We start from the raw sequence: 24650 nt of genomic DNA, 5'->3' as shown, positions 1-24650 counted from the left end.
CTTCCTCTAATTTCTACCAGACTGGATGTGACATTCTCGTACCCCTGTGTTCTCAGTTTTCCTATTGAAATTTTGTCATATTTTTCTTCTTTTCCTCTGACTTCCACTTCACAAGGTCATATAGGAGATATAAACACTATATAACATTACCATAGATATATCCAAGTAATCCTTCACCACCAAATACAATCATGAAAATTTGTTAACACATCCTCAAGAGAAAGTGGGCAGTACCTTGAAATCAATAAGATAACCTGCCTTTTCCTGGCCACTCATAGTTGTGAAGGTGCTCTTAATGACATGCACCCTCTCATTTCCAAATGTATCTGTTGCAAACATACAATCCAGGGTTTGTGCCTTGTTAAATTGGTGAATACTCTCTTTTCTTAAATGAGTTGGCTAAACCATTCATAATTCAAGTTACATAATGCATCTGTTACCCCCTAAAGTATACATCCTTATAACCATTCTTGTAGAACACATTAATATATATGATATAGATTATAAAACACATGCATTCCACTTGAAAAGCACCATTTGTTTCCTTAACACACATTGACTTATTATACAGAGTACGGGTCTGTGTTCAGTCATCAAATGGACTAAATATCGAATGGCTAAACATCGACCGCTAATCAGCAAATGTTCAGTTCACTGAACCTGTGAGATGAGGAAAGTAACTATTTGTCCAACACTTGCCTATCTCACACACATCAGTGTTTCAAACCCCTTTTCTCCACTGTAGTGTAGTCTCAGAGTTGGTATATATAGTAAGGGGGGGCCTGGGGGTTTGAAACACTGCCATGTGTGAGATGGGGAAGTGTTGAACAACTAGTTACTTTCCCCGCCATAAAAGTTCAGTGTAGTGAATGTTCTCTGAGTGGACTTTTGCTGAATTGCGTTCAATGTTCAGCTGTTTGATGTTTAGTCCATTCAATGGCTGAACATAGACCCACAGAGTACAGGCTATCCTAACAAATAATTTAAATTTCCTGACTTATTCATTCATCTCTCTCTCTCTCTCTCTCTCTCTATATATATATATATATATATATATGTGTGTGTGTGTGTGTGTGTGTGTGTGTGCAGTATATATGTATATCAAAACCAGTAATCTTTGTTATATTGAACCAGCATTTATATAAAGTATTAAAAACTTGTGCATTCACCCAGCATTTGCTTATACAGTTAACCACTGACAACAAGTTTTGTTAGGTATTACAGTAATCCCAAACCCACTATTCACCAACTTATCCTTGGAGGTTAAGTCAAACATTTCTTATCTACTAACTTTTATTAGTAAACATAATTCAAACATTTGCAGCTACTAGTTCTTATTATTCAAGCTCTTACACCATTACAACTGATTTTGTACAATCATCTGTTATTAATTCACACAACTGAATATCAATCAAACATCAAACTTGCAGAAAGTAATTCCACCATATCTAGTGCACATTGAATGTGAATTGTTCAGGTTAAGATCATCTCTTATGAGGCATAACCACTTCTCACTCCCACAAAGAGGTACCTTAAACATTTTATCCATCCTGGGAAGTAAACATTCACAGTTAAACACAGTAAAAATACATGTTATACAATTGTCAAGGACAATTTCTCCCCATGCAAGACAGATATACTGGTTTTTCATGCAGACTTTTTATTCATGATACTTGCATCTGTTTGTTTTTTCAGCATGCATACTTTGAAAGTTCAAGGTCCTCACCTGGCACAGACTGTCTACATTGTTTACTTAATCAACTTGGTTGTATTTATTTTGCTTATCCTTACTGCATTGTTTTTTTATTTATTTGTGTAACAGTTCTGTACTAGTTTACTGCACTGTTTTTATTTATTTATTTGTTTGACTGAATTATTTACTTTTCTGTGTCTCCATTTATAGAATTGCTGATCTGTGGTTGAATTTTTGTAGAGTTTGTGGCTTTTGCTGTTTCCCGCCCCTACTTGGAGTTTGTGGTGTACTCAGTCCAGAGACATAAAACTGGTCAAACAGCATCTGGGTTATCTCTTTGACTTTGGAAGGGTCTTTTATCTGCTGGTATAAAAATATTACATTTGAGCTGAATCCCTGCTTATCTTGCTGAGCTCCATTTATGCCTGACGGAGGGTACTTCTTAAACAATCTGAATTACAGAGCTACAGAAGTATTTTTTTTGCACTGTAACTGTTCAGTGTTTCTTATCAGCACTGCACTGGTTGTATTTATTTTGCTTATCAGTACTGCATTTTTTTATTTATTTATCTATAACAAAAGAAAATAATTGCTGACCAGGACCAAGAAGGACCAGTTGCCCAATTGGAAGCAATCTCTCCTTAGCCTGAACAAGCAAATAAGAGCAGCAGTGAAATCCTCCAAAGAAAACTTCGAGTCCAAATTGGCCACATCTACTAGAGACAATCATAAGGCCTTCTTCACATATGTTCATAACATCATAGGTAGCACCCGGATCTGTTCAGAACTGATGGCCAAGGACACCACATATACAAATGCCATAGATATAGCAAACTTGCTGGCTGACAGATTCAGTGAAAGTTTCACCCCTCTGTCCCCAACAGTAAATCAGGACATTCCCAGTACCTGACCCTTCTTCTTATATCTAGGGATCAGGTCATCACTGCTCCCTCAAAGGCAAAAAATACAGCCTCCATGGGACCTGCTAACATCCCAGGCTGCATCCTACATGAACTCAGGCAGGAACTTACAGCACAATTAGGCACCCTATTCAACCAAAGTCTTAGTACTAGTTTTGTCCCAGCTAAGTGGAGGACACCCACTATCATCCCTTTACACAAAGGTGGATCATCCACTGATCTGGGAAATTATAGACCCATCAGCCTAACTAGCCTGATCTGCAAGGCCATGGACTGGATTATCATGGATCTCATTAACAAGGACATTGGCAACCTCCAAACTCTCGATCCCACACAGTTTGGCTTCATCAAGGGGAGGCCATGCCTGTTAAATTTGGTCGACTTTTTTGAGACAGTCACCAAAGCTATGTATGAGGGGAAGACAATGCACACTGCCTACCTTGACCTGGTTAAAGCCTTCGACACTATTCCCCACTTGGGCATATTAGATAAACTCTCTCAACTAGGCATCAATCCATATGTTACCAGATGGGTAGCCAACTGGCTCACTGATAGAATCCACCTAGTCAAAATAGGGGAAGTCACCTCAAGCAGTAGACACATATCGAGTCGCGTACCCCAGGGTTTGGTCTTGGGGCCTCTGTTGTTGGGGATATACTTTTCTGAGGTACAGGCCAAAACCAGTGGGCTATGGCTGACCAGGTTTGCAGCTGACTGCAAGTTGGGAGCTGTCATCAGTTCCCCTAGTGACATGGACATCCTCCAAGAGGGTCTCACTGAAACAAATGACCGGTGCCAGAAACATGGCCTCAAGCTTAATACAAAAAAATGCATCATCATCCCCTTTGGAGAGAGAGATGTCCCCACAAATTATCACATTAATAACAATGTGCTAAGCATGCAGTCAGTCATGAGGGATTTGGGCACCTAGATTGATAACAGCCTGACTTTTGATCACCATGTTGCTTCCATTGTATGGAAAGCTTTTTACATGGCCCACCTCATAAGTAAGGGTATCTCATCCAGAGACAAGGAGGTCCTAACACCTCTGTATTCTTCCCTTATAAGGCCCATTATTGAGTACAATGCCCCATTCGGCATGTACCTCACAAAGCACATGCAGCAGCTGAAGAGACCACAGAGGTTCCTCACCAGGAGAATCCAGGGCCTGAAAAATCTACCATACACAGATAGGCTAAAAGCCCTATGCCTCTACTCTGATTCATACAGACTCCTCAGAGGTGACCTCTGTCTGGCATACAAGGTGATCTTGGACCCTGCCTTGAGACTGCTGCATATCCACAAGTCAAGCTCCACTCGAGTAACCTGCACATGCGGCCTCAACCTGGTCTGTGACATCAATAGGACTTGCTGGCGGGACAGAATTGTGTCCCAGGGACTCCCCCCTATGGAATAGACTGTCTCTTCACATCAAGCAGAGTACCTCTTTACCCCCTTTTAAGCACAATCTGGATATCTGGATGGGAAAATACATCCCTGGGATTCCACCCGTGTCCCTGCTGGACAGGGGCATCAGGTGCCGATTTGTCTATGCATGGCCTAAACTCTTGGCTTATAAGGGCCACAGGGCCAATAGCCTAGTAACTTCCTATGAACTTAATTGCTTGCCTTCACAGAACTGGCATAATCTTGTTTTTAACTTTAAGGTCTTAAATCTTACCAGGACATGCTGTAGATACTTGTTACATCCTCTAGTATCCAGTACAAACAGTTTATGAGCACTTGCAACCTTAATCTGGGCAGCATGTAAACCAATCCCCTCCACAAACTTTTCTTGCACAGAAGACAGTATCCTGGCGTTCCTCTTTCTCTGATACTCTTATAATTTGAATATATATATATTTTTTTTTCTGTATTTTATATATATATATATATATATATATATATATATATATATATATATATATATATATACACACACACACACGTGTATATGTATACACACATATATATATATATATATATATATATATATATATATATATATATATGTACATTTTTATTCCATAGGCCCTGTATTCCATATCATTTGGTTCCCCCATTCCATCTCTGTCAACACAACCTCATACTTTTCTTGGTTGCAAAATATACAGCTGAAACCAAGACGTTGGTTTTTCACTTGTTCTTTCTAAAGACAGTGTTAACAGATATAATGCAATTACAACTGAAAATAGATGAGCAAGAACAATTCAAGGGAGAAACAAAAGGTTAGGCATATGGAAAAACCTAATTTAAAGTGGTGATGGCACTGTGCTGTGTAGAAATGTAGATTTTAGACATGTGCCAAAGATTTAGTCTGTCACAAATATGTTTTTATACCACCTTAAACAAGACTGTTATTGCAGGGAACTGGATTAAATTGTTGTTAAATGAGATCAGTGGTGTATAACTTGTACTCATTGTAACTCAGAAAGACCCATGCGAGTTCTGTTGTCAGATCAGTCAAGACCTAACAGACCAGTAGAAAAAGGTCAGAGTTCAATGGACAGCTTTAAAAGGATGACGAGAAGATTTATTGTTTAGTTATTATAGGTACATTTAATAAGTGATTGGAAGCTTTTCTTACTCAAGACTGATCAGTTTACTTCTGAAACATGAACTCATTTTGAGGAAGGGAGTTTTGCCGCAATTATATTCAGATAAATCACTTTAAAGGGAAAATCATGAAAACAATGTGCAAGTTGTTAGACATGAAATAAATAACATTTTATATACTGTGTCACACTGAGAGTTCAGAATTTGCAGAGTATACAAATGAAATAATGAATCAAGGAATTACAAAGGTACTAATGGATAGTAGAAAGGGGTGCGCTTGTACCTTGTCTGCAATCTTGATGAAAATCAAGGCTATACCAAATGCTATAGCAAGGGCTGACTCTGTATGAGGCAAAGGTAGGGAAAATCATGCAATTACTTGCAAGAAATACTGGAGGAAAGGAAGAGATGGGTTAACTTTGAGATTAATTTGGGATAACTGGCAGGATAAGAAGATCTGGATTTTTGGGACTCCCTTAGGCATTATATTTGTCATATGTGTATACTGGTTAGAAACTTAAGGCTATAGGTTAGGAGCAGTTGCATAAATAGGTGCAGTGGACAGGAATTTCAGATGTCTTTGCTATGGGTGGGAGACCATGAGATGTTAAAAGACCTGCTAGCACTTAATTCTAAGTGGACTTGCCAATAACCTGTCCTGTTGGTTGAACTCCTGGAGGTGCAGGTGGGAGTTGGTGGAATTATTCACAGATCAAGCCATTTTCTACTTGTCTTTATGACCAGAGGAGAAAAACACTGATCTTCCTATTTCATCCTCTTTTAAACAACTGAATTAACCAGCAAAAATGTTCTGCCCCCCCCCACACACACACACATTAGGAGCCTAAAATCAACCAACCAGTTAGTTATTAAGGCAGGTGTCACATGTGCTCAGGATACATAAGAAAGGTGATGTTCTAACAGCCTTTCTCTGTAGTAGTAGAGATGATGTTTCTTTTTCTGTCCTTTTGATACTCATTAGTGTCGTTATTTAGTGGCTTCAAACCTTGATGATTTGCTCAAAAAACACAAATATGAGGAGCAGAACAAACGTATAAGGCTAAAATCTGGACATTCTGTGAAAATCTAGATAGTTGAGAGGTGTGGATTCAGATTATAAATAAAACCAAAGCCAAAATTATTTTTAGAGTACTCACAGTTGATGGACAGCATTTCATTTCTGTGACTAGCAAAGACACTAATGGTGTCCTAAAAGGCTCTGTAATAGGTCCTTTGTTCTTCTCATTATATGTAATAGTTTGTCATGGGACTTGTCTCACCTAAATTGTATCATGTAGTCTGATCTAATTCTATCCAGCAGCCAAAGAACCAACATATGTTAACTAAAGCCTTGCAATATGATTTTTCTACCATCTGGAAGAGGATACACTCAAATTTATAGTCAATACAATGAAATCCTCTTTTATGGTGCTCAGCACTGCTAAAGACTAGATGGGATGTACTATTCTTTATGACCTGATTGGTATAATAATTCCTCATACAAAAGACCACAAATACCCAATTGGGTTGAATGATGACACTCTATTCTTCTACAATCTTGCTGAAAACATACAGTGAAGGTCTAACAATGACTTAAATATATTGCAAATCAAATTTCCCATGTGTTTATCATAGAAGCTAGAAAATCTATAGCAATCAATATGTTTATCTCCAGGACTGAATATGATTTCCCATCATAGCCTCACTCTTAGGATAAAATATTTCATTGCTTAAAACTTCTGAAAATAAGATTCATTGATTTGTAAGCCTTGCCAAACCACCAGAACACCATTGCCACACTATCCACAATGCTAAATGGCTGCCAGTAGCCACCAGAGGAACCTACTTAACATCCTTACTTTAAAGATTCCTAAAAAATGCTACTGTATTCTCCTACTTAACATACTTTTTATTCATTGCACAGCCTGTTCTCTTCACCACAGCAACTTTCTCAGCATTAAAAAGATCACCACTTACCTAAGCCACTTATGAAAGCTCATTTCACAAACTAGTCTCTGCATCATAGAATGCCTGCCCCACAGAGCTGACTGATCTAGATCAGGGGTGTCCAACCTTTTGACTTGCTGGGGCCACATTGAGTGAACAGAAATGGTCTTGGGGCCGCATATAAACTATATCATATAGTTAACTCTTTCGTTGCTCCGGAATACCACAGTCAACCTCCTGGCTGTACTGTAGGTGCATTTAAACAATGAATAAATGTAATAAATGCCTAATATTTGCCTTAAAATTCTAATTCTCATTCTAATTCTAATTCTCTAATCTAACAGTTAGCTCTAACATCTTAGTTAATATATCTATCTATCTATCTATCTATATATATATATATATATATATATATATATTTTTTTTTTTTTAACAAATAAACAGATATTCACTACAGCAGTAGCATTTCTCACTGGGAAAACCATTCCAGCAGTCCAACTACGTAAAATGTCAACATCAGCAGTCCTACAATACTATAATCCACAAAAATAACCCAACAAATTTGCAATGTTGTGTCTTTCGGCTTTTCCCGGTTAGGGGTCGCCACAGCGGAACTCCGGTCTGCTAATGACTGACAGTAGATTTTTACGTGCCGAGTTGCCAGCTCTGACGCACAACCTTCAATGAAGGTATGCCCATTCATGCATGTCTCCCCACAGAAGACACTCTAGCTGAGAATCGAACAGGACAACATCTTACTGTGAGGCGACAACGCTACCGCAGCACCACCACCGCAGTTAAGAATTCACATTACTGACTTAATAAAACAATTCTGAATAAGCTACAAGAGGGTCTCACTCAAACAAATAACTGGTGCCAGAAATATGGCCTCAAGCTAATTGCCAAAAAATGCATCATAATCCCCTTTGAGGAGAGTGATGTCCCCACAAATTATCACATTAATAACAATGTTGTAAGCATGCAATAAGTCGTATGGTACTTGGGCACCCAGGTTGATAGAAACCTGACTTTTGACCACCACGTTGTTTCCATTGTAAGGAAATCTTTTTACATGGCCCACTTCATTAGTAAGGGTATCTCATCCAGGGACAAGGAGGTCATAACATCCCTATATTCTTCCTTTACAAGAACCATTATTGAATGCAATGCCCCTTTTGGCATGTGCCTCAGCAAAACACCCTGCCAAAAGAAAGACTACAACCATTTCTGACAAACAAGGTCAAATGACTAAGTTCACTTAGTTATCTAAACAGACTAAAAAGCTTCTTGTTTTCCGCTGTCTCTCACCGGCCCCTATAAATTTCATTATTGGCTTACTTTCCAGGCTAAGAAAGATCCTGCCTTAAGAGACTTCCTCTACCTCAGAAATACTGGTTATACTTAAAACGCTCACTACAAAGACCACAGCCTTCACTGCAACATAAACAAGCCACTTTTTATGGACAGGTTTTTGACACAAAAACCTTCAACTTCTGTAAAAAGCTCCTCTCATTATCAAACAATGTAGTTCAGCAACACGATGGCTGGATGGATAGCCATAAATGTAGTCCTTGGGTAAGTAGCATAGCTTTCATCAAACCAGATGGAAAATCCACATACTAACCTTTCCCAGCTGGATGGCTAAGATCTAATATTGGTTACGCAAGTCTAGTTGCCCAAGAAGAGGGACATGTTTAACTAAGAATTCCATTTGCAAAATTATATTCAGTATACATATTAAATCTCTCCCTCTTACACACACACACACACACACACACACACACACACACACACACACACACACACACACACACACCCACACACACCCACACACACACACACACACACATACAAAAAAGCCCCTACTTGTAAAATAGGCAAGCTCAGTAATCACATGACACCCACTCACTGAATGAAATTGTCTGGAAGTCAAAATATCTGAAAAAATCATAATAGAGATGGATTCATCCATGTAATTTCCAACCACCAAAAGGACCATCAATAAATCAAGAAACAACTGCTCGGCAAAAAGTAAATCAATAAGAAAACCATAAATTATAATGCTACATACTGGTGTAAACATATAACTTGTGTCAATCTCTAGGTTAATCCATACCAAAAGATTGTTTCAGAGCTTCAGCTATGTACAAACAGCTTTTTCCTAAAAACTTTACTCATTGATATTTGCCTTGCTGTAATTATAACTGTAAAGAAAAAAATGTTTTTAAGTTTATTCTGTACCGCAATGATTCTCACTGTTACGAGATGTAATCTCTGCCATATTGTATGAGTACTACATCCATAATTTGCTGTCTCTCTCTCTCATGTATTGTATTATATTGTTTTGTGTTATTTTTGGAGCTTTTCTCCCCAGGCCTCCGCTGAAAATGTACCTGTGTCCAGTTGGACTTTCCCAGTAAACAAATGTAAAATAAAATGAAATAAATAAAAATAAACTTCCCTCCAATCTAAAGCCATTTGACATTCAGACATTTTAATTTGTGTAGAAGTTACTCACAGACTGACAGTTTACTGAGCTGTAATGCTGACCTTCGCTTTTGAAAAAAAAAAATTCCCAGACTTTGTCAATAGCTCAATGTGTAGAGAGGATTATTTATTTATTTATTATATATTTATTTATTTTTGGAAAACATCTTTAAAACTGTTAAATTTATTACACACCCAGAAACACAGAAAAGTTATTGTGATCATGTAAACCACAGACTGCTGCAAGAAATCAAAGTCACATTAGCACTCTATGCTTATGTCCGAAGAGATGAATCATACCTGTCAATTCCAAAAGAAGTAAAGTAGCTTAATAAGAAGGTTATTTGCAAGGTTACATGGCAGTTTATATTGGAAATAAGCAGAGATCTTAAAAAGGCTCTGTTTTTCATAATTATGCCGAAAAGTCTTCCAAGGTAAATACAACTTCTGATTTAGTATGGAACCATACCTCTCAACCTCAGAGCAAGAAATCTGGACAAAGCGAAAAATAAAAGTGGGACACAGGCCCAAAATAGTTATGCATCACAGACACCATTGAAACAACTGTAGCTGCAAACATTATACATCACTTATAATCTTTCTATTCCATTATTGTCAGTTATATGGCTCATTCAGTCCTGCCTTCTTTTGCATCAAAGAAAACCATGCTTTGAAATGACAAATGCATTAAAAATAATAAATAAAACACATTGCATCAACATCCTGCAACTTCCTACCTGCAAGCAAACACAGAGCTTTCATTGAAACTAGGGCTGCTTGTTTCCCCAGAATGACAGCTCTCCCTAATTAAGTCTAATGGTATACAATCTACCAGTATCTGGACTACCTGAAATAAATTAAATTATGGCTTGTAAATTGAAAGTACACTTTGTTTAATTAAACTATATTTCTAAGCCCACTTACTATATTTTTTCAGTAACATCCCAATATCCATTTCCAGGTCACTTTACAAGACATTGGCAGTGGTAGACTTGGCATCCTTCAGAACCCCACAGGCCCACGCTAATACATTGTCCATTAAATGTAAATATCCATCCACTTTAAATGGCAAGAAGCTATGTCTTAAAAAAAATTACTTCTGGCATACGTAACCAAGTATTAGATTTTGAAACAAAGAAACATATTCTCCACAGTCCGTAAGTCTCTATCTTTAATAATCATCTACTGTTGCAGCACTCCCAACACATAAGCATACACATACACACTAAAATCCCCAACATTTAAAAAAATGACATTGTGCCCACTTGATTTGCCAGTACTGATGATCCACCAAAGCTATGCTTACTGTTGTCCAATCTACCACTGCTTATAACCCACCAATGAAAAAACAGTACTAGGTGCTTTTTTGCTTGTCTGAAAAAACAATACAACTTTATATGCGACAGTCCCACATAGTCAGTCCACTACTGACCCATTAACCCTAGGCTGCTGTCTCATTCATACACCCTGGAACTGCATTACCTTGGATGACTACTTTTATTTCCTAAGCAAAAGACACAAATTGGAAGATGAGGCAAAAATCCAGACATTCTTTGAAAATCCATACAGTTAAGAGGTATGAGTTCATGTTCAGTACAACACTCTCCCTATCAGGAAAGCCGTAATTTAATGAAAGTGTACTCTTAATGTATGATATATTTGTGAGCTAACTTGTTTGTGTTCAGTAGGTAGACTGATCATTGTTAGCCTTTTTGTGCATGCGTCTCTCTCTGTCATGCACACATGTACACACATACACACACACACTCTTATACTTTCACGCACACAATTCTGCTTTCATGCATGCATTCACTCACTCCGTACTTACCTATTAACACAGGTAATTGCTGTCCCTTTCAAAAGCAACAGCGGCAAATCCATACATGTGTCCCTCTTCAGCAAAAACACACACACACACACACACACACACACACACACACACACACACACACACACACACACACACACACACACACACACACTGATTGTTCGGCGCAAAATAATGGTGTAAACACGCTGACCCTTTTTTGGCTCATAAACAAAACTAGAAGGGTGCTTTGGGGCATGCGCACACCGACATTAGCGTTACAGGTCACGGGAGTGAAAAACACAAAACAAAAAAAGTGTTTTGGGGAATGCGTACATCGATGTTGCAGTTAGAGGTTGAGGGCCGCATGGAAGAGCTCTGAGGGCCGCATGCGGCCCACGGGCCACAGGTTGGACACATCTAATCTAGATAATACTTTGCGGTTTGAAAAGAGACTGAAAATCTATCTACTACAGGAACACACGTGTAATTGTTTTAGAGATGAGGGTTAAATTTACTTCAGTCTTTTACTTATTATCTTTCCTATGATTGGTACATTTTGATAATTGTCAGGCTTTTGAAACGCATTATTTTCCCTATTTATATTGTACATCATATTTCTTTCCAACTGCATTCTTATGTTGTTATGTTGAATTTATGAGCATAATGAACTGATTGTGTTCTTTAAAGTGTTTCTTATTATGTTTGCTCTTTCAACTCATTGTAACATGCATATCTTTGTATTGCTTGTAAAAGTTATTTGTTCAGCTGTAAGTATATATATATGTATATATATATATATATATATATATATATATATATGTATATATATATATATATATATATATATCTATATATATATATATATATACATATGTATATATATATATATATATATATATATATATATATATTGCTTGCTATTTAACTACTGCATATAGGAAAGTATTTATTAATCTATATATATGTACCTGCTGTCTTGGCATTGTGGCCCAGGAACTGCCAGAAAATGGTCATGTACCAGTAAATTCACCTGGTTAATAAATTATGTACTCAAGAAACCCAAATGGCAACTAATCAATGAATCCATGTTAATAAAAATGGCTCCAGTATATAATTGTAGCATGGATTACTAAAACAAATTAGGGGTGACTATATTAAATAAAAATAATTTAAACAGAATGTACTCGGGTGGGAGGTTGGTATAATGGTTAAGGTGTTTGCCTTACAGGCATAAGGTGCAGGGTTTGATTCTCACATTAGGTAATTGGCTAGGCTTAAAATGTCCTACAAGGGCAGTTAGCCTAGTACTAATCTATGAATCTATGAACCTGTGAATCATATGCTGATGATAAAGTTTTACTATTGACTGTATACGCCCCATGCTTAAATTAGTTAGAATTTATTCTTCATATCTTTAATTTAATATCTAAATTTAGGTATTATAAGATGATTGGAATACTGTTATTAACCACCAGAAAGACAGATCCAGCAAAAATAAATATAATTACATAAATGCACATTTAGCATCTTAAACTTATGGAGTGAATTCAAACTTTCTGATCCTATCAATGTCTTTAAGATTGCTAATAATAAATTTACCTTTTACTCAGCTTAACCCAAATCTTGGTCAAGAACTGACTTCTTCCTAATTTTAAAATATGCTGATTCAGGCCATAAAATACATCATAAGTGAATCCCATATTTTTCAGATCATTCAAAGATTCAGCTATAATTACATCTGATCAAGTTATGCAGTGTAAGAATTTTGGAGGGAATTGGTCTCTATATCTTAAATTATTAGAAAAAAGAGGAAGCCAGAAAATAAGGCAATATGCCATCAAAAGGTTTTATAATAATTTAGAAGGGAATAAAAAAGTTTGATGACCAATGAGTATTATTAACATGTCATTTGAGTGGCATCCTTTTAAGTAAAGTTTTGTACTATAAAATAATAAATGAAAAAAAATATATATATTAGAAAAAACATCAAAGACCTTGAGAAGAGACAAATTTTAAATTATTATGATGAAATAGAACAACAATTGAAGGCACTACAAACAGAATTAAATATTTTATAAACTACTCAGTTATCATAGTACAGTATAGAGTTCTAGCTGAGAACTCTCAATGGGTCTAGAAACCATCTACATTGTTAACTAGAGTAATAATTTAAAATGCAGTCAACGGTATACTGGTAATTAAAACAGGTGACAACATATTTAGCAGAAATGATGACATATATCCTTAAGGAGAATAACAACAGTCATACAAAATATTTACTGATATGTATAGGAATTGTTATGATGACAACTTTCATAACACACTGACTGAAATAAACAATTATCTAAACCAAAATATATTTCTGTCATTAGATAATGAACAAAAATTGCTCTATCAAAAACAGTTCAAGCACCAGTAATTAAAATATGATAAATCAGCTTAAAAATAATAAAGTGCCTCACCCAGGTGATTTTACATCAATATTTTATAAAGCATTTTCAAGTGCTGTTATAACAATTCTGGCAGCAATATCTAACAGCATAAGGATAAATAATATACCAGGCACAGTTTTATTAACTACAGTAGAAGTTGTGAACAGTAATTTAGAGTTGAAGGACTTTATCTGGAAGGGGACGAGGGCAAGGCTCATGTGAGATAAGCTGATCCCTCCAATAGAACAAGGTGGTTTAGGATTACCTGATTTGAAGGGATATTTTAGTGCTACACAGTAAAGGCTCATGTACGTAACATGAACAGAAAGCTATAATTTTGGATGCAGGTCCTTAAGGAGAATAACAACAGTCATACAAAATATTAAATTCATAATGCAGCAGAAAGTAATAAGCCAACACAAGAATGGGGAAAGGAGATTAAAACAATTAGGCGCACAAAGAATAGGCAAGATGGGGCTACAATTTACTGGAGAAAACTGACAAAAAAAACAGATGCTAGAAATGGAAACTTAAGAGAATGGGAAGAGGCCAAGAAGACATTTGAATTGCAGGCTAGAGACTGCCTTCGCTATCAGGGATTGATACCAGAATATAGGCAAAAAGAAAAGGATAGGGGAATTTTAAGAGAAAGACCTGCTCTTCTAGAGTTTTTAGTTGAATCTAGAACAGACTTGGCTGAAAACTATAGGCTGGTCATCATGAAACTGGATCCTAACAGTTATATTACAAACTTAGATTACATAATGAAAAAAGAAATACCTTATATAATCTCCCATTTTCATTCTGGCTTTATTCAAACAGGACAAAGAACTGACCAAATGTTTACACTTTAATATTTACAACTATTACGACAAGTTCATTACAGTAATATATTTGGTTTAACAGATGATAACTTATAAAGCATTTGATAAAGTAGACATTAAATTTTAAATTTCTATTTTCAGTTATGCATTATCCAGACTTTTATTATTTTCTGATTATCAGATCAAGTAGAATACTGAAAACAAATGCATGTAGGATAAGATAGGCAAGTTATGGAACCTGGTACAGTTGCATATTTGGTCTAGATATGTACATTTTATAGAAGCAATCTTCTGGCTTTCTCATCCTTAAAAATCAAATCACTAAAAATTCAAAGCATATTTTCAAATTTAGTTAGTGTTTCAAAAGTTAATGAAGTTCTTGAATACTGAATGTATGTATGTTCTTTTTCAACCAGTTCACCTGAATGTATTTCCCTTGTTTAACTTGCATTTATTTTATATTCAGTATCATATATTATTAACTTTGAATTTTCTGTATCTATGATTTATTTATTTACAATTGGTAAGCAGGTAGGTGACTGGTCCAGGGACGCTTTTGAGACATGGCTTGGGCTCAGAGGCAGAAAACAATGCAAATATACTTAAGTTTATATGTATATGGAGCCCCTTCAGAACATTGAATGGTCATAACATCTATGCTCAGAACATTGAGACCATAACATCTAAAACCCATAACGTCTAAAATTCATAACATTGAATTTCATAACATTGAAACTTTGCATCACAACTTCCAAATCTACAAATCACATGTAAATAACATCCCCTCCACCTAAAACAACACAAAAGTAGTAAACACACTTTTTACTATGTTTCTGTAAGGGGGCGAGCCTCCCTGGCGCCACACTCCTTAAATTAAATATACCAACAATGAGATTGCACTACAGTGGGGTAAAATCCTAACCCCACTGTAGTGCGATCTTGGAGTTGGTATATTTAATTTATGGGGGTCTGTGGGGGGTGGAGCCCCCTAAATGGGGATGCAGGGGGGCTTGCCACCTGTAGAAACATAGTACAAAGTGTGTTTACTACTTTAGTGTTGTTTTAGGTGGAGGGGATGTTATTTACATGTGATTTGTAGGTTTTGAAGTTGTGATGCAAAGTTTCAATGTTATGAAATGCGATGTTATCAGTGATTTGACATTATGGGTTTTAGATATAATGTTTTTGGCTTTGATATTATGAACTTTAGATGTTTTGAAGGGGAACCATATATATATATATATATAGATATGGTTATAAAGTATAATGTTATACAGTTTTTTTATACATTTTCTAACAAAGTAATAGGTGTGCATTAGGTTTTATCAGTTTACATGGGTCAGAATATAGTTTGTTTACATGAAATTGCTTCTTAAGTTTGAATTTCCTTAAAAAAACTCAAATTGAAATGAGAAAAAAACAGAAATTTGCAGAGATAGGAATAGAGACTAACCCCTGGATTCTCTATGCTTTGCACAGCGTGCAAGATCAGTGCAGGAGCTCTAGCAGGCAATATGTCTGCAGTGCGATCCAGGAACAGCTAGTAGGGCATGCACGAGCGCTTCTGCACTAGTCCTGCGCAGACTAAGCCCCTGTATGCAAATCACCCCATTTGCAACAGAAATCCATGCAAATTAGGTGAATTTGCAATCCAGGAAGCTTGCAACCGGCCATGCAGGACTAGTGCAGTCTGCAGAAATGTACTCGGTTAGTAACCAAGTACATTTCTGCAAAATCCAAAACAGAGCTGTGACAGCTCCAAATAAAGGCTGCATATCAGGTCAGAAGCATGCCAATGGCCAAGTATAAGGCCAAAACAGCCCAAAAAAATAAAAAAAAAACTTTCTTTTTTTTAGCCGATCTCGGCTGTTTAAGCATAGGGCAGCGGTGTGCAAACAGGATCAGGGGGAAAATAAAATAATAAACCTAAATCACGCATTCTAACTAAAATCACAATTCTGCCATGCAAGTCAATGTCAGGCAGAAGACAACAAGGCCAGTGAGTAGTGGTTGCTAAGGGGGGAGGCTCAGTGTGAGACATGTAACTATATGCATTAGCAGGCAATCCTATACAAATGAGGGGAATGATAGTGAATCCCAGTTTTCCCCAGCATGCTAGTCAGGTCCCAACAGTGTAAGAGTAGGAATAGCTTGGTGCAAGTCTAGGAGTTAGCTGAAATCATGGGGGGTATGTCAGGCATACTGTAAGCGGATTGGAGCTCTGTGGCTCAGGTTTGCTCCTAGCTAAGCACAGCTAAGCTAGGGGGTGTGTCTGAGTCTGCCTAGCACTCTTTACATTGCCTAAGTGGGTGTGCGCACCATGCACTGGGTTTTAAAGGAAGAAAAAGAAAGTGAAACTAGGAAATAGCAGCACTGTGCACATTTGAGCACTCTGCGTGGCATGACCCAAGGCTTAAACAGGAAGGCAATGGGAAGGGAAAACAGCAGTAGGAAGGTAATCATGGAGAACTAGCATAGCTGGCAGGTGAAATGTATCAGAATCAGCCAAGTACACAGACAGCAGACCAGCCCAGCCCAGAACACCACTATAAACTATGCAAACACCTTCCCCTCTGGTTTTTCCAACACTCTATACCACCAGTGTAAACAAGCGGGGAACTTTTAACACTAACAACAGCAAAATGATAGGGGCTGCTATAGCTGTCATACAATAACTTGTGGAAGAGGCTGAGGGTGGTGAGGATGTGAATGCTACCTACCAACCCACAGTGAGGAGACGGAGAAGAGTGTACAGACCCAGGGTAACCTACCAGGGGCTACATGAGCTGGAGGTAGTGGAGTGCTGTAGGGTGGACAGGGACCTCCTACAGCAAATTGTTGAGCTGTGCCAGCCATGCCTGACACACAGAACTAACAGAGGGGAACCCATCCCAGTGGATACCAAGGTATGTGTAGGCCTAAGAATACTAGCTACAGGTACCTTCCAAAGACCAACTGGGGATATGATGAGGATCTCACAGGCATCAGCATCCAGGGCACTCCACCAGTTCCTGGATGCCATGTCAGCACATGTCGGTGAGCACATATATTTCCCCAACACCTGTGAGGCGTTGGCCAGCAATATGCAACTGTTTCACCAAGTAGCAGAATACCCTGAGGTAGTGGGTGCTATAGACTGCATGCACATATGCATCAAAGCACCACCCTGTGAGAGGGGTAGGGTCTACATCAACCGCAATGGCTTCCCCTGCATCATCTGCCAGGTTGTGTGTGATGCCCGGGGCATAATAATGAATGTGTGTGCTGGCTGCTCTGGAAGCTATCACAATTCCCACATCTGGCATCTGACACAGCTGTACCAGAGATTTGCCAGTGGGGACATCCCTGATGGTCACCTAGTGGGGGATGCTGGATACGCATCTGAGCCATGGCTGGTGACACTCATCAGGAATGCACACACACCCGAACAAGAACTTCATAATGAGGCACAGCCCAGAATTATAGTAGAGCATGTGTTCTGGATGCTCGAGTCACAGTTCTGGTGCCTGGACACATCCGGTGGAGCCTTGCAGTACTCACCAGCTACATGTACCCAAATTGTCCTCATATGTACCATGCTACACAGTATGATCCTGCAGAAATAGCTACAGCAGGAACAGCACGGGGCAGGGCCACACAGCCCCCCACCATTGCCAAGGCCTGCATAGGCACAGAGTGACTTGGAGGAACAACCTGAGCTTGCCCCAGTAGGCAGAAGGAGACGTGTCCACTATACCCTGGCCTTGGCAAAGAGGCAATGCATAGCATGTACACTGACACGGGAGGGACACAGGGAATAAGACCTCTCTCTGACTCTCACAAACAGTAAAAGGGATGCCAAACATTACACTACCTGTGCTCAACCATGTGTAGGGAGTGTACTATGTGCATCTGACATAGGCAGCTGTGCAGCACCACTCTCAATACTGGGACAACCCACAAGGTAAGTGACTCACGCATGCCAGTCAGTGGGGTTCACATACCCAACAACAGTCACAGCCAGCAAGACAGGTGTAGACAAACACAAACACAAACACAAACAAAGGCTGTGCTATGGCCTCTGAATGATGCCTATGGGTAACCCCTCAGGCCTACACAGACAGACTACAGCAGGTCAGGCAGTGGGATGTCAGTTCTGAATGGTAGGAAGTCTGAAACTATTATGTAGGTAAATAAAGGCTAAGATCTGTAGTACACTGGTATGTCTCTAGGCAGCATGATAGGTAAGACTACAGAAGGAAATGGAGTATTTGACATACCAGTACAGTCATAGCAAATATGTATAAGTGTCAGGTGTGCCCCCCATCCTACATAGACATGTAGTAACAGTCAGGTGTGCTCCCATCCTGTGTAGACATGTAGAAATAGTCAGGTATGCCCCCATCCTATGTAGAAATGTAGTAACAGTCAGGTGTGCCTCCCATCCTGTGTAGAAATGGAGAAATAGGTGTGCCCCCCATCTTATGTAGAAATGCAGTAATGTAGTAACAGTCGATGCCAAGTGATCGACGAATACCCTGCAGAAACAGTATGCTACCTGCAGGTGTACAATATATAGGTCAGCACTACAATACAGACTACCTGGACTTGATCCACACATTCAATACAGATGGGCATACTGGGCATGCAGACACACTTAGAGGAAATGAAGGCAATGTCAGTCTACAACACACTGAAAGGTCATACTGGGCATGCTCACACACTTAAACACATGAAGGCCATATCTGCAAACACCAGTGGACCGGACATATCTAGCAGTCACCGATGTTAGTGCAGACACTCCTCAGTATGCACCACACATGCTTTGCACACACAGTGGACAGGAATACAGACATATATCCAAGGACAACACACTATAATAAGCCAAAGGTGGACATACATAGATGTGTGGAAGAGGGTGACTGTGACAAGGAGCCATCCAGGCCTGTCCCACCCAGCACACAGCCAAAGGGTTACAACCACATGAGGTTCAGATGTCACTCACTGTAGATACTAGCCACCGGTATCTGTCAGTAGTACAGACTATGTGGTGCACGTGCTAGCTGTGCAACATTACTGTACAAGGAAGTAGTCATCTAGCATCTGTATACACGTACCTGTGAAATATGACCCTTTGTGTGCTCGCATGTGGTGTGTCAACCTCTAGATGAATGGGTTATGGCCCATGCACATACACTGCCCTCCCCATAGCCCTACTATGACAAGCCTGCTGAGGGCATCCACTGTGAAATACACCTTTGGGAGAGTTGTAGCCCAGTAATCTCAGTGGCACATCCCATAACTGCATAGTGCTGTAGTGTGATAAACTAGTTAGGTAGGAGTTCCAATCCAACACTTGGCAACTGCGTGTGCATGTGTGTTTGTATGTGTGACTGTCTGTGTAGAGAGCAATGCTTTTTAGGGTAGTCACACTCCCTACAATTGAAGTGTTCTACTTTGGTAAGGCTGATGATGTCATCCACCTAGAAATGCACCTCTGGGAAGGTTGTAGCCCAATAATCTCTGTACTGTGTCCTATAACTGCATATTGCTGTAGTGTGATACATTAGTTAGGTAGGAGTTCTAATCCCAGACTTGGCAAGTAGGTGTGTGTCACTGTATGTGTAGAGAGCAATGCTTTTTAGGGAAGTCACACTCCCTACACTTCAAATGCTCAACTTTGGCAAGGCTGCTGATGTCATCCACCTAGAACTACACCTCTGGGAAGGTTGTAGCCCAGTAATATCCATAGTGCAGTCTATAACTGTATACTGCTGTAGTGCGATGCATTAGTTAGGTAGGAGTTCTAATCTCAGACTTGGCAAGTGTGTGTGTGTCTGTCTGACTCTGTGTAGGGAGCAATACATTTTAGCCTAGCCACACTCCCTACAATTCAAACGCTTAACTTTGGCAAGGCTGATGATGTCATCCACCTTGAACTGCACCTCTGGGAAGGGTGTAGCCCAGTAATCTCTGTAGTGTGTGCCATAACTGCATACTGCTGTAGTGTGATATAGAACTCTGGTAGGGTTCTATTCCCACCCATGGCAGTTTGGGATGTGTGTGTTTCAATGTCTGTGTAGAGAGCAATGCATTTTAGGCTAGTCATACTCAGTACATTTCAAATGCCCTACTTTGACAATCCTGATGATGTCATTCATTGTGAAATACACCTTTGGGGAAGGAGTTCTCCAGTAATCCCTGTGGTGCGTCCTATAACAGCTCCATGCTGTAGTGTGATATAGACCTCTGTTAGGGTTTCTATACCCACACATGTCGGTTGTGGATGTTTTGCATGTGTTTCAATGTCTGTGTAGGGAGCAATGCATTTTAGCCTAGCCACACTCACTACAATTCAAATGCCCTACTTTGGCAATCCTGCTGATGGCATCTAATGTGAACTACACCTTTGTGGAAGGTGGACTCCAATAATCTCCATGGTGTGTACTATAACTGCATAGTCCTGTAGTGTAATAAACTAGTTAGGTAGGAGTTCTAATCCCAGCATGACGTCTGTCTGTGTGTGTGTGTGTGTGTGTGTGTGTGTGTGTGTGTGTGTGTGTGCGCAGTGTGTGTGTCTGTGTTTGTAACTCATATCCTGTGTGGAGGTGGTTGTAAGTGTGTAACAACTGGGCCCAATGTGGAGCGTGTTTTGCAAATTTCCTATATGGTGGCTCTAGTATATATCACAATGTCCACCATACAGGGATAACAGATGTGAAATAGCTGAGAGGCTTGGGTGCAAATCTATACCCATACATGTGACATCAAGGCCAGGCAAACACAGTTAGCAACCCCAGTATTACCCAGAGAACACTCTTAACCCATGTCTCATACACACCCACACTTGCCTAGGCAACAGCCAATATGTTGGTAGTACACTGCATTTGCCCACTGATAGTAACTGTGGAGTGACTGCAGTGGGCTACAAAGGGCATGGCACCCTGTCCATCTGTCCAATAGGCATGTACATGCAGACAGTGCACCTTCTCCATGTTCCCCACTGGACACCTGCAACACCTGTGGTGCCATCAGATGTGACCCACAAAGGACATACCATGCCTAAAAACATGCCTTGTATGGACAGATGACACTGACACCAGGGAATTCCATTAGCATGCTATCAATGTAGGTGCAGAGTAAACTTGCTGTCCATTACCAGTTCCTGGCACAGGTGGCCAAGACTGGCACATCTGATGATAATCTGTGTACACAACATGGGCCAGACGCCCCAGGTACATTTCCACATGTCAGTGTACATGCATGTGAGAGGTGTGCACATCCCAGACACCGTCCATGTCATGGACTAAGGAACACATACATGGCAAGAGATGCACAGCATTGGCCACATACAATAGTTACCCAGGTGACTGGATGGTGGATACAATACCACCTGTGTGGGCAAATCCAGAAACTACACCCCTGAGCCACAATGCAGACCATTGTCATGTGGTCTGATGGCTAGGTATACCCATCACCTAGCCTTGTATATCCATCTGGCACAGTCAGTACTGGCACCCTGTGTATGTGTGTGTGTGTGTGTGTGTGTGTGTGTGTGTGTGTGTGTGTGTGTGTGTGTGTGTGTGTGTCTGTTGTATGATACGTATGATCACATTCACACTCACTACAACCCCCATTGGCATACTGAAGCATGCTGACTGATTTCAGACACCTTGCCATACCCTTTGCCCATATAACCTCCGTATGACCTGATACCTGCACAGTAATGTGTTGTGGCAATCTCACTAGTGATGTGTTGTGTTCCTGGCCCTGCCAAGTGTGTCAATGTGTGTGCATCCCTGTGACAATGTGGCTGTGTTGTCACTGGCACCTGTTCATACGGACAGGCATGTGTACTATACCTACAGTATAGCTACCATATCCCTGATGCAGATGTCACTCACCACCACATATATGTTCTGAGGGCTCCTCACCATGTAACCTATGTGGCACATCCAATAACTGCATGGAAATGTGATAGCACTACATAGTCATCAGGAGTCTGATACCCTGTGATGCTAGGTGTGTGACAAAAACATGCTTAGGTTTTACTCTCCCACCTCTCCCTGACTTATTTTTGACACTGTCTGCCTCTCTCACTCCCACTCTGGTGGATGTGGAGACCTCCACCTGCTTTGCTTAGGCAGCAGCATGTGTATTTTAAGTGATGCTCATGATCATTTGATGGCCTCTGCATGAATTGCAGCCCTCCTTTAGATGCTTACATGTGGAACAGCTGTGGTAACATTCCCATAGCCAATTGCATGGAAACACACTCCAATATCTAGGAACATCATGTTGGTGTTGGGCCTTTTCATTCACTGTGAGCAGCAACTTGATCTGTTGTTTGGCAAACTGCATCTCAGATGGATTGGGGATTTACCACTAACAGCATACACTGTGGAAACAGGGCAACACACAGGAGGGGGATGTGCCTGACCTGACTACAGACTGTTATACTGAATTTGGAGTAATGTTGGTTTAACAGGGTGTGTGTGGATATGGCTGTCCTACATGTTTTAATACCTGCCATGTCAGTGCTATGTGTATGAGGAATCTCCATCTGTAGGGTCATCTGCAGGCTGGCCAGTGTGTGGTGCCTTTGATTTCATGTGTTACCCACAGAGCACCTATCTGTGAACTGCAGAAGGAAGTGTGAGGATTGCAGTCTGTAGATGGCAGAACTGTGACAGTTACTGACTTCATATCCATCATAGGACATATGTTGCAACACACCCTGTTACAAAAGTAAATGTATGAGGTTATCACAGCAACATGTCAATATTGGCCCTGTGTATGTGCTTACAGGCACACTTCTGTCAACCTTTGTACATATGTCAAGCATTAAGAGGTGCATATGTGCTGCACACCATAATTAGTGACATCATATCTGATAACAAGCCAGTGAGATATCAGACTGCTACACATGTTATGTACAGTAGGGGTTATATTTGATGACATAACCTGGACATTCTGTGGTAGTGTGTACAGTACTGAGGTCTGTGTAGTTATGGTGAATGTTGACAGTGTGTGTATTGTTAATATGTACTTTGGCCTGTGTACAGACTGTGGTAGATGTCATTGTTCTTGGTCCAATCCTATCTGATGTTACATGCTGCTCCACTGTATGTTACCATATCGGCTTACATGATTGTATTGCATACAGACACATGTCCCATACCACAGACAGGCACAGGACCACACTGTGTAGCAGCCCAGTATATGTAGGGTTTGTGTGTGAGTGGCACATATGAGACTGGTGTTGAACAGATAGTCCATATACGTAATATTATGCTAGCGTACCATATGTGGCTGTGGCTGTGTTCACATTGAATGTAGCTATGCACTTTCACACAGGTGTATCTTACCCTGTGCTGTGACATGCCTGTAGAGCCTGCTATATATACCGGTACATGTGCATTCCCTCATAGGAAATGTAGGCCAGTGCTAAGTCAGTCTGCCTGTAGCCTGCACAGTGCTTTATTACATGCCTAGCAGCTTAGTGTACTTACCCAGTGAGATGTCATGTCCAGATACTTGTCAGATGTACTGCGGCTGGGCCTCCCTAAACAGTCATGTATGTCAGACAGCGCAGTGGGATGCTGTACAAATGTATGTCAGGGGTGTGTGAATGCATAACCTATGAGGGCAAATGTATACCCGTCATTACGTGTTATACCCATCTTCATGGCTGTTAACATCCACATTGTCAGGCTTGGTCCACATGTTTTGCACCAAGGGGTTCTGTGTATACCTCTGGACTGTCCAGAGTGTGTCAGAATGTCCACATATATTGGCCAATATGTCTGCTGTAGTTCACAGGAGCATTATATGCTAGCAGCGGTACTTTACTATGATGTCCTTAGGATGTCTGTCAGTAGCCAATGGCGCACATGTGAAAAGTAGATGTGACCTCCCACACACACCATGTCTGTGAAGACAATCACTATTGCAGTAGCAATAGTCTACTTATATATACCTGCTATACATACCTGACATCCC

At 39.8% G+C, this 24650-nt stretch overlaps 1 protein-coding gene across 2 annotated transcripts in view; it reads right to left on the bottom strand.

Moving 5' to 3' along the window:
- The window catches only part of VIT (vitrin), a 1072224-nt gene that overhangs the window by 676393 nt on the left and 371181 nt on the right, over positions 1 to 24650 (bottom strand). The gene's annotated exons all lie outside the window — the stretch shown is intronic.

This window comes from Protopterus annectens, chromosome 1.part2 (genome assembly GCF_019279795.1).
Source record: "Protopterus annectens isolate FY-2018-M chromosome 1.part2, PAN1.0, whole genome shotgun sequence".
NCBI lineage: Eukaryota > Metazoa > Chordata > Ceratodontiformes > Protopteridae > Protopterus > Protopterus annectens.
This window is presented reverse-complemented; position numbering and strand designations above follow the sequence as displayed.